The sequence below is a fragment of the Phodopus roborovskii genome, unplaced genomic scaffold, assembly GCF_943737965.1.
Source record: "Phodopus roborovskii unplaced genomic scaffold, PHOROB, whole genome shotgun sequence".
Classification (NCBI taxonomy): domain Eukaryota; kingdom Metazoa; phylum Chordata; class Mammalia; order Rodentia; family Cricetidae; genus Phodopus; species Phodopus roborovskii.
Window position 1 is genome coordinate 27390033 of NW_026126517.1, and position 18389 is coordinate 27408421.

The window sequence follows — 18389 nt, forward strand, 5'->3', positions numbered from 1 at the left end:
TAACTCAACCGATACAGTAGAATGTGCTACATCAAGTTTCTTAGTTTCCTCTAAGTAAGAGGTTGAGTAAGCAGTGAAGGCAAAAATCCACCCAGATGCTGGGTTCCTGACATCACTGTTACCATATTTAACCTCTCAGTCCAAGTAAAGTTTCTTATACAGTTTTCTTCACACCCCATCTCTCCTGTTCTCCTTCTCATTCACACTCCACCATAGAGCTTTAGAATCAATATCCTGAGTCTGAAACCATGGGGTTATCCCACCTAATATCAACATGGGATTTTCAGCCCATTGGCCTTTCTAAGCCTCCTATGGGGGGAGGAGTGCAGGGGGTGTGCAGCAGGGACATGGAGACATGGGAATGCTTGCTGCAAGCCATCCTGTATCTAGGCTCCTTTTCAGATGGGCTCGGACCTTGTATAGATCCAAATCCTTTATCCGTCTTGATGCTTGATACTACCATGTGAATCACTTCTGGTTAGTGAGAAAGAACTGAAGTTGCACTGTGTACAACTTTAAGAAAGGATGCTTCTAAAGCTACTTTGGTCAGGAAATGAGTCTCCTCTTCTCTCCTTGCAATTCAGAACCTCAGCATCCTGACCAGACCTTTGTATCCACTGTGAGCTACAAGAGGAACAGGAGAGTGGAAGATGAAAATATCAGAAGGCTGGAGTTAGTGTAGTCCTCATGAGTCTGAAGATGCTCCACCCTAGCACTGGGCTGCCTTGCTCCAAGCTTCCTGCCTGTGAGAGAAAAAACCTTTATGTGCTTAGCCACTGCTGTTTGGAACTTTGTGTTCTAGGCAGTCAAAACTTTCTTGGGATAAGTCATAACAACTCTCAAAATTCTTGTCACTCAACTCATATACATAATAGTTTAATACATCTTGCTTTATGAAGTCTTCAACTGAAGATCTTTGTGATGACAATTCTGAAAAGTGTCTTATCCGGTTTGCTGAGGAAGAGAACGAGGGTTGATTGTCAGATCTGTCCTTTATCAGGCAGTTTGGCTTCAGTACTTTGAGATCCCTAGAATTCTGCCTAGAGGACAGTGCCAGTCTTGGGAGTTCACAGTCCCCAGAACCAGCAGCTGGACTTTGCAGGATTTCCTGCAACCTATTCTGCTCAGTTTGTATGTGGCAACACCTCTCCCCCTGACATTAGCAGTCCCCTAGCTGGCTCCCACCACGTAGTACCCAACATCATGCAGGATCCAACCTCTGCCCCCTTCTCACACTGTCTGTTTTCTGTGAACTTAGTGCAACTTCCAAAGGCCTTTCCTCCCAGCCTCGTCCTTCTCAAATCTGTGCTGATTCCCTTCTAACTTACATCTTATCCTGGGGTCTGGCTCCTCATGAACACTCTAGTATGAGGCTTTAATAGTCTCTCACATTGAAAGATTATGTAGTCCCTGTGAGGAATCCACAGGCTTCTAGGTACTACCTCCATACTCAAGCACAACACTGTTCCCACTCTCTTGTCTCTTAACTCTACCCAAATGATTTGCCATCTCTTCTCTGTATTCACCCTTATACAAAGGGTGTCTATGTAGTACACACCTTGCTTTTCACTATTTTTTTTAAAAATATGGTGTCTAGTTTTCTAAAATCCTAACTCTTCTCTCATGCCTTAGGCCTGGAAGTATTTGCCAACCAAACCTTTGTGTCCTGGTCCTAGCTCCAGGGCTGATTCACTGTGTTCTGCCTCTCTTTCGGGGAGGTCTCCTTTATCCTCCTATTGTTCTTATCTCTTCTATTCTACAAACTCCTTGTGTTGGTTTAAAATATGTCCAGGTACTCTTGTCCCTTAGAAAATGGAACCTATTTCTCTTCACCTTGGGGTCTGTTTCTAGTGGCTTGTTGAAGGCAGTGTTTAAGTCATGTCTTCTCTCTGTCTCTGTCTTTCTGTTTCTCTCTGTGTGTGTCTGTCTTTGTCCCTGTCTCTTTCTTCTCTCTCTCCCTCTCATCCTTTGCTGTAGAAGACAGCTGCCATGTCTGAGAACACTTGGGCAGCCTCTTGGAGAGGCTCATGTCATAAGGACCTGAGATGTCTTGCCAGTAAACAGCAAGGACCCGAGATCTGCCAACGTGGTCATGAATCATTTCTTTGAGAATGAAATAAACCTAATAACTGAGCTTCCCAATGCTAAATCCTGGTTTAATTTTGGTTTTGGTCTAAAGTAGACCCTCCACAGGGCTGGGATTATGGTTCAGTCATTAAAGTGCATGCCTTGCAGACATAAGGAACTGAGTTTGAACCCCAGAGCCCATGTAAAAATTGTGCACTTGGTGGCATATACTTCCAATCCCAGAAATGGAATGATTCTAGCAGCCTTGCTGCTCAGCCAGTCTATACTGATTGGTTGGATCCAGATCAATGAGAGATACTGTCTCAAGAGATATATATGCATTCCCAAGGATGGCATACAAGTTTTTCCTCTGCCTACACCCATGAATACGAATACACACACATACACACACACATACACACACACACACACACAGAGAGAGAGAGAAGGGAGCAGGGTAAGACAGAGACAAAGAGACAGAGAGAGATCTTTCAACTCTGCCAAGCTCCCAGCTAAGAGCAATCCCAACTGCTACCTTGAAGAAAGCCCATTGCAGATTCTGAACTAAAGCCATCTGTCAAGTAGTCCTTGGATTCTTGACTCTCATCAACTATGTAAAGTAATAAAAATATTTATATTTGAAGCCACTGAGGTTTTGGTCATACCACAGACAAAGCATAAACTCCATGAGAACCCTTTCCTGTCATCTTTCAAAGTTCCTGTCCCACAAGGCTCTTCCCCTCATAGGCAAGTGTCAAGCAGCTGTTAGTCAATCGTTTTGACTGGGAAGGACTGACCAGGGCCTGAGAGAGCCTAGGAAAGGCTTAAATTCAGTGCTTTAAGGGACCGAAGAGAATATAAAATGGTGAAGTAAGAATACAGGATGATGGAACGGTGTATTATTTTCCTGTGGTTGCTACAAAAAAAAAAAAAATACGACAAACTTGGTGACATAAAACAACAGATTTACTCTCTTAACACTTCTGGAAGCTAGAAGTTGAAAATCAGAATCACTAGCCTGAAGTCAGGGCGTCAGCAGAACTAGGGCTCCAGAGAAGAATCAATCTGTTTACTTGATTTTCAGGCTCCAGATTTGCCTTTCTTATATCTGTGGTTCATGGTTGCTTTCACTACCTTCAATGCCAGCTGCTCAGCTACTCAAGTGTCTGCTGCTGCCCATGCATCCTCTCTGTTCTCCTAAGGATCCTTGTGATTCTGTGTGCTCCATCAGATAATCCGGGCTAGCTGTCCTCTTCATTCAGAGATGCATTACCTTATGGAATCTGTATAAGACAGTTTTCTCAAGAACTCATCATTTACAATACACTTCTATGGCTATTTTATCTAATCTGACAATTATCCCCATTTTACCAAAGGGAGAAAGCAGAGACACACAGTCAAGTTAAATAATTTCTCCTAAAATTTGCCGTTAGTAAATGTCAGACCTGAATTTTCTGGTGCTACATCCTAAGCCTTCCCCTTGATGCCACATGCCTTCCAGTGGGATCTGTGGAGACCTGCCAGCTACCAAACTCTGAAGTGATGAGAGAAGATGATAATCCAGTGTGCTGCCTAATTTGGGGCAGGGCTGGTGCACAAAAGCTTCAAGAGATCAGGAAAGAAACATGATTCTGAAAAGATAGCATTCCTCGGAGCAGAGTTGGCCTCTCAGGAGACAGGGAAAGAACAGGACTGGCCTTTAGCTTAATTTATTAGTTACTGGTGGTGTTTCCCTGACAAGGTGAGGGGCTGGTTTTGGCTTACAGTAAAGGGGGATACAGTCCATCGAGGCAGGGAAAGAGTGGGCACTGAAGTAGGGCACTGAAGACTGGTCACATTGTGTCCACAGTCACGAAGCAGGAAAAATGAATGCTTGTGTTCAGTTCACTTTTTCCTTTTTATTTGGTCAAGGATAGAAGTCCCAGGAATGAGAACACCCACATTTAGGGTGGATCTTCCCACATCAATTAGCTTAATCTAGACAATCTAGATATGCCCAGAGACATGTTTCCATGGTGATTCCAACTCCCATCAAAGGCACAATGAAGGTTAAACATCACACTTGGTTCCGCTCACAAAGGTGCAAACAAGCAATGTTGAGAGCTACCTCTGACTTTGGTAATAAGTGGCCTTCAGGGGTGGCTTCCTCCATCTTCTATGTCAGCAGTTCAGCCTGTTCAAATCATGGGATTGCCCAGTGACAGGGTTGAAATTTTCTCCTTTGTCATCTGACAGTATATAACCAGACTCAAAAGATGAATAAGTTGGTCTGCTAGGGGTCCTGGTTCACTCTAGGCAGCCAGGGAGGGGAGAAGCCTATTATCACTGAGAATCTGAATTACAGAGCCAATAACAAAAACTTCAGTTTTTGCCCTTCCAATATGAAAAACACTTTAAGATTTTTTTTTTCTCTTAGAATAATACTCAGTGAACTGCAGCAACAACAAAGCATGGATCCTAGAAAACAGCCATTTGTTAACTTTGAATGTATGCTAATGGCTCAGAAAGAAACCTTGAAAGCAAGCCATGAGAGTATAATCACCTCGGTTTCTCCATGAGCTGAGTCTTCCCACTGCAAGATAGAGGACCTGGGTTCCCAGAGACTCAGGGGCTTATCCAAGGTCCACAGCTGCCAGGTTATAGATCAGAACTCAAACACAGAAGGGTAAAGCACATAGCAAAGAATTTTAAATACAAATGTCTAGCACCCAATGAATACTCTGCAAGCAGTGTTATTGAATGTTGTGAGAAAAGCTGCAGCCAATGCCCTATGCAAGAGTCACTCCCTTGCAAGCTTCCCCTGGCCTACCTCTTCACACTGTAGGTGAAGCCACCACTGGATCCAAGACTTTCTCTATTAAAAACTACTCATGGGTAGAAATGACCAGCTCCTTCCAAGGGTCACAAAGTATAAGCCACTCAGAAGGAAGAACATCCTGTAGGAAGGCATGTAGAAGCAGTCCTTCCTAGCTACAGAGAAGGCTTGACCAGTCCGAGAGGATATGGTAAGCCCAAGATGCCAGCAGTATCTTGTAGCACCTGCCATCAGTCAAGGATTATGAGCTGGAAGGTCCCAAGTAGATAAGACCCTGTCCTCCCCCAAGCCAATATAGCAGGGGACAAGTATTAGGTACTTCTCTCATTGCTATGACAAAACACCCAACCAAAGCAAAATCAGGAAGGGTTTATATTGTGTCAAGGTTTGAGGAGATGAATGCCCTGGTGACAGGAAGCCATGGAGGCTGAGGAGTGAGGCAGCTAGTCACATGACGATCATAGATCATAGACAGGAAGCAGAAAGGAAAGAGAGAGAGAGAGAGCAGAGCTATGTCAGTCCAGGATCCCAGCCCAAGGGGGGGGGTTGCCGCCTTCATTCAGGATTGGTCTTCTTTCCTCAGTTAATTCCTTTTGAAAAAGCCTTCAAGGACACACAGAAGTGTGCTTCACTGATGTATGAGGTGTGCCTTATCCCAGGAAGCTGACAGTGGAGACTGCTGACTGCTACTGTGGATGGTATCTTCTCCTTTCTCTTCCCTTCCCTTCCCCTCTCCCTCTCCTTCTTTCTCCTCCCCTGCCTCCCCTCCCTTCCTTCTCTTTCCACAGCCACCTTTGCGGCTTCCCTGGGAACTCTGGGGACCTGCTGACTAAACAGGTGCACACAAATCCACCAGCGCCTGCATCCAGCCAGCAATAGGCACAGATGGTGTAGAGAGAGACCAGGCCAAAAACTGAAAAGTTGCCTCAGCAAATGTCATATCTGATCAACTGAAGGATGAAGCAACCCTCACCCCATCCCAAGCCTAGACAGCCAGGTGGAAAGCTTTTGGAGACAGAAAAAGTAGGTCTATTCATTCAGCACAGGAGGAAATCTGAGAAAGAATGGAGAGGATGTTAAGAAGTACAGGCAGGCCGGGACCAGAACCCCACGAACACCCAAAGAGCGAGGAGAGAAAGACAGTGACCTAAAAAGACATCAGAATGGGCATAATCCACACGTGCCTCCAGAGTATCACGTTACCTTCAACAGAGTATTCCAGATGCCCAGACAGCTGACAACCCAATGTCCTTTCTGAATAGTGACAGAGGGAGTGGTTTCACTTCACCTGATCTTGCAACAAGCGGACAGACTCAGTCAACCCCCAAATAGCTCCATGTGGGAGTAAGATGCCAATAGCCTACTTGACCTCTTGGGACAGTTTTCCCCTCTGGTTAATTCCTGTTTCAAAGCTCTGGTTAGATAGGTGTTGCATCAGCCCCAAGTCAGCCCCAGCCATTCGCAGCTGTAAGAAGGCAGCAGGACCTTTCTATAGACATGGCATTCCAGATTTTTTATTCTTCACTTCTGCAAGAAGAATTGCAGAGCCCCCTCAGCCAAGCACATCGGGGGTAAATGCCCACCCGCAGGGAATGTTTCTGTGGTTGGTATCTTAGCACCTGACCAGAATGCATATCTGAAAAGAAATGCCTCAAATAAGACATGGAAAACCAAGCCAGCCCTCTGAAGCTTACCCAGCAGTTGGGAGCTGAGACCTCTGTGACACTTGGCTTCATGTCCCTTTGACATCTGGCGCTTCTTGCAGACAGCAGACAGACTCAGTCATCCTAATGGCTCTGTGTGGGAGTAAGATTCCAATAGCCGCCTGTGACCTCTTGGGACAATTTTTCCCCTTCTGGCTAATTTGAGGCAATAGCTCCCTCTTGGCTGCTCTCCCATTAAGTTTAATTTAGAAAAAGATATTCAAAATATTGAACCGAAATGATATTCATGGCCTGGGGGGGGTGGAGCACCAGCCATGGAATGGCCTGTGTTTCATGAGACCCTCTAGAGGACAATGGGGACATATCCCACCCACCTGAGCTACAGAGACTGGCATGGGATTTGTTCTAGGTCAGAGACCCTAGCTTTAAAGTACAGATAATCCAAAGCTCTCCTCCTGATGGGCTTCTCTGAAGAAAGTAGAGCTTCTTAGGTTCTGCATTGCTTCTCTGATCCTACTGAAGAGAACCACTCCCACTTCCCAAAGAATGAGCCCTCAGCCCTCTCAGGGCTCTGCTCCAGTGCAGTGCTGAAGGTAAACGATCAAAGATAGCCTTTGGATTGGAAGGGGTGATCTTAGCACAGATGGACTCTATAAAATCCAGGCCCCTATCCATCACCTGGAAGGCCTTGGGGACCACAAGCAAAATGCTTAGTCTCTCTCTCTCTCTCTCTCTCTCTCTCTCTCTCTCTCTCTCTCTCTCTCTCTCTCTCTCTCTCTCTCCTTTTGCTTATGATGTTCTGTGTGTTTGGTACTGGGGATTAAGTCTAGAGCCTTATAAATGCTAGGTAAGCACAGTCACAGTGAGCTATACCTTCAGCCTCTTTTTATTTGAGACAGGGTCTTACTAAGTTGCCCAATGCTTATTCTGTATTCCAGACTGATTTTGAACTCATGAGCCCCACCCCCACCGCCTCAACCTCCTCAGTTGAGTACCTGAGGTTACAGACTCATCATTGCTAATTTTTGTACCTACTTCCTTCCTCTGTAAAATGAAGGTGCCAGGCACTCCAAGTTTTTTTTTTTTTTTTGGTTCCTTCATTATGATAAGTAGAATTTATGACTGCATGGAGAGTAGAAAGAGAAGTGTTTGTCGCACGGTTTCTATTAGTGGTCCTTTCTTCTTTTCCTTTTTTGTTGATGTAGGGGACCAGGGAGATGGTGAGAAGGTAGCCTCTGACAGTACATGATGACACCCAGAGGGATAGAACAGAGTTCTAACCTGAGACAGAGAAGATACTAGCTAGACAGATGCTAGCTCTCTCTTGGGTTCTTGCGGGGCACAGAACTCTTCGAGGTGCCAGAAAAGACACATGTGCACTCGCACTCACACAGAAAGTTATTATACAAGCTTGTGAGCATCTCCCATCATCACCATCAGCCTAATTGTGTGGTTTTGACATACAGAATACAGGTGTGTGCTTTAATGTTCATTTTACAACACGGGGATGCCAAGGTTTCAGTGCTAACGTGGTTTGCCCAAAGTCACAAAATGAATTAGGCACAATGTTGGTGGCTCAATCCCATTTTTTGTGGTTCCCATCTTGTGACCAAGCTGAAATGCATGCTTTCTCGGTGAGCACCACTCTGTCAAGGCAGCACCTCAGGCTGAGGAGACAAGAGGCCATTTAATGCTGACTACAGCCTCCGACTTGGGGGCTGACCTTATTAATTTAGAGCTATCTTGACCCTTTCAGTTAGCTCTTGGACAGAGTCTAGCCCAGGGGATACAGACAGCAGGGCTTAATGGAAATGGGGAAGCTTGTGACAATATGAGCCATCTGAATTATGGTCTCAATTCGCAAGAGTCTGATCAGTCTGCAATAATTCCAACCCAGGTCAAGTGTCTGTGTCTCCTCCATTGCTGATCTCACTCAGAATTTCTTCATTTGTCATACTCTATTCTCTGTAAGCAGCTGCTCACCCCTCTTGCTCCCTTTGTTGACAACATTTCCTACCATTCCATTCTTGGTGTACTATACTGAAGATACCCCTATGGCAGTGGCTTAGTCTAAGGCCACCCACAAAGCCAGCTGAGTACATGGAGAGGAAGAAAGGACAAGGAGGCTGGGGATATGACTTAGTGGGCTCAGTGCTTGCCTAGCATGCATGAAGCCCTAGGTTCAATTCCCAGCACCACACAAATGGGATGTAACCCACCTGTAACCAGCACTTGGAAGATGGAGGCAGGAAAGTCAGAAACTCAAGGTCATCCTGAGCTACATAAGGAATTTGATGCCAGCCTGGGCTATATGAGACTTTGCCAGGAGAGAGGGGGGATTCCACCCAAAAATGTGACCTAAGAGCTGTATTATAGATATAACTAATGCTTCTAGAATAACACTGACCTTTCTAGCAACTAAAACAGCAGAGGCCTTGAACATGTTCTAGAACTTCTGGCCCAAGCCGGGAACAATTGACATATTCCATTGCTCTGAACATTCTTTAAAAATCATTTTTTAAACTTATTTAATTTAGAAATAATCTTATTTTAGATATGAATCCCAGTTCCCTCTCCCTCCCATCCTCCTATAGCCCCCCACCAGCCCCCCATCCCACCTCCATCCACTCCCCAGGGAGGGTGAGGCCTTTCCAGGGGGTATCATCAAATCTGTCACATCATTTGGGGGAGGGCTTAAGCCCTCCTCCATGTATCTAAGCTAAGAGAGTATCCCCTCCATGAGCAAAGGACTCTCAAAGTCCATTTGTGCACTAGGGATAAATACTGGTTCCACTGTCAGAGGTCCCATAGATTTCCCAGGCCCCCTAATTGACCAATGCTGGTTCCCCAGCTTTACAGCTGAGGTCCATGTGCTCTCATTTGGTCAGCTCAGCTGTTTCTGTGAGTTTCTCCAGCACTGTCTTGACCCCTATGTTCATCACTTCTCCCTCTCTACAACTGGGAGTTAGGCTCAGTGTTTATCTGTGGATCTCTGTTTCTGCTTCCATCAGCTACTGGATAAAGGCTCTAGAATGGCATTTAAGGTAGTCATCAATCTCATTCTAGGGGAAGGGCATTTAAGCTAGCCTCTCCACTATTGCTTAGATTGTTAGTTGGGGTCATCCTTGTAGATCTCTGGACATTGCCCTAGTGCCAGATTTCTCTTTAAACCTGTAATGGCTCCCTCTATTAAGGTATCTCTTTTCTTGTCCTCCTCTATTCTTCCCCTGACTCAGTCTTCCTGATCCCTTAAGTCATTGTCCAGCTCCCAGACTCTTGCAGATAGACCTTTGACTATTGAAAAGGCCTCAGTAGGTGGCAGGGTTGGGTGGAAGGCAGTGGCAGATTCTGACAGAGGGTGATATTCGTTTCCATGCTGCCTGACAAAAATGTTAGAAGGAACTTCTTTTGTCATCTGACCCAACCTCCTACCTAGTTTAAAAATTTGCTTTATAATTTCCCTAGCAAATAACCATTTGGCTAGATTGAAGTTCTTTCACAGTGAGAGATCAAGTGACATTATGGGATTATCTGTGCTACCCTTCAGGTGGTTCTAGTTGTTCAAATAGCTTTCCTTCTCTTACCTATTTTTTTAAATATCTATCTTCCTGTGGTTTTCATCATTTCTATTGTCATCCAGAGGCATCCAAGCTGCAGCTTCAGCCATATGCATTCCAGGATAGCCATGAATGTGACCTGGCTGATGCAGATGTTAACATCAAATTGAATGTCAAAGGGTTGGACAACCTTAGAAAAGCGAACTGGTATTAAGAACATACTTTTTTCATTCATTTTATTTCAATGTGCTTTGCTTGGTGGCTGTATGGAAAGCCCTTCTCCCTCCTCCCAAAAAGTCTTCCCTGATCTAGCCAACAGATTAGGAAAGGAGAGCATACCCAGTTAGCTTCAGGAGACCTGAGCAATGGCTCTAGCCACACTTTGTATTCAGATCTTACCACATGACTTCTGATGTGAATCTACACAAACTGGTAGATGAATACCTACTATGTCCTTGGCTCTAGGATGTATGGTGTGAAACAAGGAGGATTTTAGCTATAACTACTAGTCTTCTATGTTTTCAGACATTCATTTTAAGCAAGGCATTCTGCAAACCACACTCTATATATTTTCATTTCGTGCCTTACTTGAGGAGTAAGATCAGTAGTGAGCTCTACTTTGAAAGTGAAGAGACTGAAGCCCAGAACAGAGGAGCAACTTGATCAAGATGCTGTCACCTACCCTTGATAATTATAAAATTTGAGCTCAGGTTTGTCTTGGTCCCCAAACATATTCTTAAGCATCTATGCAAAGATGCTATCCCCCTTGCAAGGGTTCTAAAATCTAGTTGAAGTGAGGAAAATGAAAGCACACGCACACACACACACACACACACACACACACACACACACACACACACCACTAGAATAATGAATAAAAACAACAAAGAAGACACTATGGTGTGCTTTGTAAGTGGCAATTCTCCGAGCTAGAGAGCAAGGAAGAACAGCCTAGACCAAATGAATTAAGACAGGCATCCTAAGATCTTTTTGTAAAATGGACAGACTAAGAGAGGAAAGAACAATCAATAAGGACAGTGTGGAAATCAAGATGCCTAGAGGATGCTAAGAGATGTGTTATAAAGGACCTTCAATGCTGGGTTATGGAATGTGAACTTGACCCCAGGGTCACTGGAGAAATGGCTTTCCAACAGGAGAGACCACAGATACAGAATAGCATTTTGGTGCACCAAACAGAATGCCTCCCACCTGTAAGGAGGAAGCGTCTTGATACCTACCACTTGTACTAAGTGACTACTGTTATTTAGTTTGTATATTCCAGTGAGAAGACTTCATGTGTACAAAGATTTACTAACACCTCTATCTCTTAGCCAATAGGTGGTTTGAGAGAAAATGACAGACAAGGGGACAGTGGCAGGGGTGGGTAGGCAGAAGGGGTAAGGGCGTGACACAAGCTAAGCTCTGAGCCCTAACCAGGCTGAGAATGATCACATCATGAAAATTCCTAGACACCACTGCTGATGTCACTCCCTTATAACCTGGGAATCAGAAACTTCTGGGCTGGAGAGTAAGGAAACATCTGCATAAATCACCATAACCCACCAATCCCTGAACATCAGGCCTTGGGCAGGTGTTCTAGAAGAACCAAGGAACTCTTCTAGGAGCTGAGTCAAGACAACCAAAGCTTTTGATGAGCCAGGGAAAGGCCCAGGCTAGTAGAAGCAGGACCTGAGCTCCCATGGCTCCAGATCCTCTCCAGTGAGGGCTGAAGGTGCTAAGTGCAACATGAACAGAGGTGTGGCTGGCCCACTGTGCAAGACCCTGAGCTTGAAATACCACCTGGTGGACCATGACTACACTTCTTGCCCAATGCCTACTGAGCCCTACATTCCATCAGTCGCTCAAACAGAACTGTACCTTAGGGAGCAAAAGCACCTGCTGTTCACTACAGGGGAGGAGTAAGGAACATCTTGATGGCACAGGTAGGAAGTCCAGGCCTAGTAGTAGCCAAGGACCATAAATTAAATTGCTATAAGTCAATTCTGGAAGAAAACTAACTTACCATTTCCTGGCAAGAAGAGTTCAGTGAAACTTCTGGAAACCATTAGGTCAACACTTTACAATTGCAAACATGTTCCACTCACTTATCTCACTCAGTTGCCACCACAGTCCTGTATTAGTTAATATAGATTGTTAACTTGATTGAATGGAGAGACACTTAGGATATGAGTAAAGCTCACCTTTGGATGTCTCTTCGAAGGCTTTCCCAGAGATTGGATCATGAAGGCTGCAACTTCAAAGTCTTAGTAAGCTGATGGCTACAAATTTGGAATGGACTAATGTGTTGTAACTGTGGAAGGCTGGGCCTAGGTAAAGGAAGCTGATCACTAGGAATCACTGGGAATATGTCTTTGAAGAGCTTCTCATGCCCCTAATCCAGGGCTATACAATAAAACCTCTGGAACCACAGCCAAAATGAACTTTCCTCCAGCAGACTATACCTCCAGGTGCTCAGCACAGCAGGAAAGGGTCTAACTCAAGATCTCTGAAGCAGATTAAGTCAATACTTCTCTTCATTTCATACAAGAGAAGTTAAGGATCAGAGAAGGCTTCCTTTTGTCCACTGTCACAGACCCAAGAGTAGCAGTGCAATCCAGGACACAACCCAGAACAAATATCTTTGTTGCCTTTGATTCTCAAATAAGCCATGTTATCTGCTTTTGGATTTGAAGAGAGCAAGACACATCCTGAAAATAAGACCCTCAACTGGTGATTTTAAGAGCACTCTAGTTACACAGTTAAGGCACAGTTGAATACTCTCTGAGTCACCTTGCTTTCCACAAAGGAAGAGGCTCAGATCTGAGGACAAACTGAGAGCCACTAAATGCATTGAATTGGCTGGGTACAGTGTACACCTTCATTAACATTTATTATTTATTCATCAATCCATTCTACAAATGTTCCTGGAAGTCAAGGACTGCACCAGACATGGGGACATGATAAGAAACACAGATGACATGACTCCTGGCCTTATAGAATTTTAATTCTAGAAAGTATTACAGAAAATAAGTTAAGCAACACCAAAAGTTAAAAGGCCCTCTACATTATACTAAGCACTCTGAAGCAAAAACATGAAGGACTAACTAAGGTAGATCATGGCACAGAGTGCGTGTTCTTGAGAAATCTAGTTAAAGGAGATATCGACAAGGAGGTAGAGGGGGTGGTTAATCTTTACCATCAGCTTGACTGGATTCCGCTTCACTGGGAGACACCTTTAAATAGGCCTGTGGGGACATATGGAGGAGGTACTTAACTAAGAAGGGAAACCCACCTTTAATGTGTCTGTCACTATCCCTGGACTGAATAAAGGGGGGAAGGAGAAAGTCAAGTGAGCTGCAGCACTCATTTGTCTCTGCTTCCTGGTTACAATGCCCTGAGCCCCGCCTGTTCACCTTTTGGCTGTCACACCTCCCAACCACAATGGACTATGTAAAGTTGCTTCTAGGTGTGTATTTAGGCATAGTGGCAAGAAAAGGAAATAATACAGTCTTGTTGGAAAACTGAGAAGCCAAGTATAAGGAAGCCACGTAATATCATCTGGAGCAGATGGCTGCACTGAACGATGGGAAAATCTATGGAGGTTTTTGTTTGATTTTGTATTTGCTTTTGTTTAATATTGGTTTTCTCTCTCCATAGCTCAAATTGTCCTGAAACTCACCATAGTATCCCAGACAGCCTTCAAACTCAAGATCCTCTCACCTCTACCTCCTTAGCACTTAGATTGTAGGCATGAGCCTCACACCCAGCCCCCTGTGGTATATTTAAAAGCAGATAGATTCCTGGAACAGAAAGGCAATGGTGTAATCTGGCAAAAGGGAAAGGAATGTGTGCAGTTCACAGAATGGTGTGTTAGCTAAAGGAAGTAGCAGGATTTGGCCACACCTCACTGAAGGGTACCATGTCAACATGTGACATGACATAATGAATGAAATAAAAAAAAGAAATAAAAAGGAAAGGACATGACTGTTCCTAGGTGTTGTGGAAGAGAAGCTTTATTATATACATGTGGGAGAGCATAGCCAGAGACAGGGACATCTGGGGGAGTCCAGAGTGAACATGACCCTGAGCCATGTGAGGAGAGGTGGATGAGGAAGGCAGAAAGAAGAGAGGGGAATCAGGTGCAGTAGCCAGGAAGCCAAAGGTACAAAAACAAGCAGGTAATCAAAATGGCCGGATTATATAGGGAAGAGCCTATATGGGCAAGCAGCCCAGCCCTTGGCCTGGAGAGTTTGGGGTAGACAGTGGGGTATATGCCAACCACATCTTGTAATGGTGGGTACTGAGGAATCCTGGAAGAACATGGAACCAGGTCTATTTTGATTTGTTAAATAGGCACCTTGGCTATTTGTCCCAGGGGTTGAGACTTAACACATGGGATGGTTTTTAAAATGCTGCAGGAATTGGTGTTTGGGGAGCTCATGGGGTAAAGGTGGGCAAAGGAAGCCCATTTGAAGGGCATTTCAATTATTCTGTTGAAAAGGGGGGAGTGTGAGGACCTGGGAAGGCAGTGTAAGGAGACTAGTGAGTGCAGAATCCATTTAGAAGACATAATTGAGAGTTTGCTGTGGCACTGGATATCCTGGGACTTGGGAAGAGAAAGAATAAAGAAAAACACAAGAATGTTAATGTAGGTAATAAGATGGCTGGCTGCAAGTGACATTTCAGGAGATGGAGCCCAGGAAGCAAACACAGTTTCAAGTGGAGAGGTGGAATGGAAGGTTCTCTTAGATGAGCTTTTCTATGTCAGTGGGACACTTGGGAGGAGATGGGAAACATGGACTTCAGGAAACAGGGCTAGAGAAGTACTGTTACAATGCTCAGAGCACTATGACATTTTAAAGCCATGATAATGAGACTATGGAGAAGAAGACTATAGGGAGGAAGAAGAGGTTTGCAATCCCCCTCAAAGAGGTGCTGCATTGTGATATGGGTATCCTAGCAAAGGAAACGAGGAGAGGATGGTGGGGTGGGAAGAAACCTAGAGAAACAAAAGGTCACAGACTCCACAAGGAGCTTCATGTTTCAAGAACAGAAATGTAATCAGTGGTGTCAAATTCTGCTGAGACGTCAAGATGAGAACCATCTGGGCCACCAAAAAGCTGGCAGCAACCTTGAAAAGAGCAGTCTAGTGGTGTATGAAAGGAACAGCCAGAAGGGAGGGCTGAGGGATAAACAGGAGGCTGGAGACTAAAACAACCCTTTTCTTACCTGCTGGTGAAGATGGTAGATGGGCTACACGTGGTAGAATGGAGGGGCTTTGTAAGTTGGGCCATACCAGAGCATGTTTGCCCAATGAGAACAATTCGGTGGAGTGGGAAAAGTTAATGATTCTGGGGTGATGGTTAACACATTTCGCCAACTTGACAGAATTTAGAATCACCAAGGAGATACAGCTCTTGATGGTCTTTAAGGGTGTTTCCAGGAGGTTTACCTGAAGACGAAGATGGAAGACTCTCCCAGAATGTGGTGGCAATAGTCCAGGACAGAGGATAGAGTACTGGACAAGATAAAAAGGGAAAAGGAAGCCAGGCACTGGTGGCACACACCTTTAGTCCCAGCAGGAGGATCTCTGTGAGTGCCAGCCTGGTCTACAGAGCAAGTTCCATGACAGGCTCCAAAGCAATACAGAGAAATCCTGTCTCAAAAAATAAAAATAAATAAATAAAAACTAAAAGGGGGGAGAGGTCAGCTGACCATTAGCCTCCCCACTCTTGCCTGTGAGATGATCAGCCCCCTTTAACCTCCTTCCTCTTTCTGTGCCCCTAAAATCATGAGCCAAAGCAAACCTTTATTTACTCCAGTTGCTTTCAACAAGTGTGTGGCCACAGTAGGTTTAACAGTGACTGACAGACAAGAGACAGACACAGCCTTTGAGATGTGAAGGCAGTTGCAACCAGAGCGCCTACTAGAAACTCTTTCTCCATTGTAATAGGATGGAAAGGAGGGTGGGTGTACAGATAGAGGGAAGAGAAAGAAGAGAAGAAGGGAGAGAAGGAGGGAAGGATGGAGGGAGGAATGGAGGGACCTTGTTAATGCCAATACATTTGTAGCTTCAGTGGGGAGTGAGCACCAAATATCTTCTGTTCTTTTGAATGAGATGAAGGTCATCAGCAGAGTGAGTGACAGTGGGCAGCTTAGATGGAGAGGAGAAGATGTGGAATGATTGAAGAGCAACTGGAGTAGGAGACGGGAAGCTATCAGGAAGTGATAGGTGACATTCTGGAATGTATCATCACCATAATTATTCATTTAATTCATCTCCCCTTGATGATGTTCAGCTGCTCGGCAGAAACACAGAGAGGAAAAGCATCATGGAGATTTCTAACAGGGAGTTTTTATTTTTGTTTTGTTTTAAATTATGAAATATTTATTGAGCAAATAGTATTCAACCATAAAAGTGTTTTTATTAAGACAACTATATATGCACTACAGTAGCACTTTTATAGACATCTACATAAATGTACCTATGAAAGTACTTATGAAGGTCCACGGTCTGACTCAAATCCTTTTGATGAGATCCATTTTTAAATTCTGTTTTTTTTTTTCAATTCTAGAAAAGCAACATGATGCCTACATCCTCTATTTTGTGAATTCTCCCAGAGGGTTCTGGGTTAGTAGCTGTTGTATTGAGGTTCCTGCAACAAAGCGTAAGGATTTTCGCTCTTAACTAGAGTCAACAAGAACAGTAAGTAAGCTTATGCCTTGTCATCACCCTTCCCACTCAGTCTGGGAATTCCTTCTCTGTTCTTTCACATTCCTTTTATTGATGTACACTTGTATTTCTCTTTTCTGCTTTACTTTGTTTTAACATAATTTTTATTGATTCTTTGGGAGTTTCACGGCACACTCCCCAAACCCATTCACTTTGCAGTCATTCTGCCCTTGTAACTTATCCTCCAAAAGAAAAGGAAAACATTTAGAGTAAGAGTTTAAAAAAAGAAGGAGATACATCTCACCAACACCTCTGGGCAATAAATGACTGGCTCCTCTGTCAACCGCAGTCTTCTCCCGTACCAGTCACAGCTGTCACTATACTTGTGACACCCTGCTCCTCCATCTTTGCCATTTCTCCTTCACATATTTGTCTGTTGTGGTGGCATTGGGTGCTGCAGAGTGTCACACAGTCTACCCTTTTGCCAAAACAGCTTTAATTGCAGTGAGTCACTGGTTTAGTTCAGGACCTCTGGCTTCTGCCACACCATCAATACTGGCCCCTTGATAAGACTCCTCTTGTATAGCCTCTGTTGCCTAGAGTCATGGAGATCTGTGGCTATGGGTCCATAGGACCAACGCTTTCATGTGCTCTGACAGCTAATAGATGGGGTAGGAGTTGGGGTGGGTCAACTCGGGGATCTGGATCTAGGCCTAGGTGGTAATTGAATTGGTTAACCTGGGTCTTGGCTGGGCCTCCCCATTCCCACCCCCAACCCAGCCCCTTCTTTTAATGCCATAAGGATTTCTCCCTCGTATAATGTTATAAGTATTTAATCATGAAAAATCTACTCTAATGAGCTAACCTAATCTAATCATTTCCCAAAGGCTTTACCCCTAAATACCACAAAGAGACTAACTTTCTATCAACTTGTTACCATTAGCATATACTGCAGACCTTGAACTCCTACATGAGGTAAAGAGGAAAGTCATGTCCAAATCCCACTGAAGTGGTTCTGTGAATCTGAAAATATATTTTTAAAGTATTTTATGTGCATGCACTCGCACATGCGCATACACACACACACACACACACACACACACACACACACCCGAACGTGAACACACAAACACAGGTACCCATGGAGGCCAGAAAAGTGAAGTGTTTATATAATTATGCTTTTATCAATAAAAACTCTAGAGTCAGATATCAGGGAAGGAACCTGATTGATCAGAGAAGTGGAAAGGAAGTGACCAGTGACCTCTCTCTGTCTCCTTCCTTGATCCAAAAAAGCCGAGAATCTCTTCAACTCCCTCCCTGCTACTTCTTGTGTCTCTCTATACATTCTGAGTCCTCCAAAAGCTCTATGGTTAATTTGGTCAGGTAGTAGCTACCTACGCCCTCTGATTCAAGGTAAACTTTATTGGCAGTCTTGGGAGTGTCAGGGTACAATCAAAATATCCCACAAAAGAAGAGAGCACTGGTCTTAAGTTGCAGGTGGTTGTGAGCCACCAAATGTGGGTGCTGGGAACTGGACTCAGGCCTCTACAAGTACAGTGTGCACTCTTAACTACTGAGCCATCTTTCCAGCCTGAATGTAAAGATTAAGAAGA